This window comes from Acanthisitta chloris, unplaced genomic scaffold (assembly GCF_000695815.1).
Source record: "Acanthisitta chloris isolate BGI_N310 unplaced genomic scaffold, ASM69581v1 scaffold15544, whole genome shotgun sequence".
NCBI classification, from domain to species: domain Eukaryota; kingdom Metazoa; phylum Chordata; class Aves; order Passeriformes; family Acanthisittidae; genus Acanthisitta; species Acanthisitta chloris.
In genome coordinates, this window is record NW_008668919.1 from 24,127 (window position 1) to 24,336 (window position 210).

A 210-nucleotide genomic window follows, 5' to 3' on the forward strand; every position below is an offset into this window, starting at 1 on the left:
AAACCGGGGATGGGGGCCGGGCCCGGGCCCAGCCGCAGCAATCCCCGTGCCCTGCTGCGGGGTAAGGTCCTGCTGATGGCTCATGGTTATTTATTAAATTCCTATTTCAAACTCCAAACGTAATCTTTTAATCAGCAGCAGAGCAGGGCACGCTGATCGGAGTGCCGGGGAGGCGTTATCTCCCTGCCATCTGCTCCCCGCCCGCGCCGG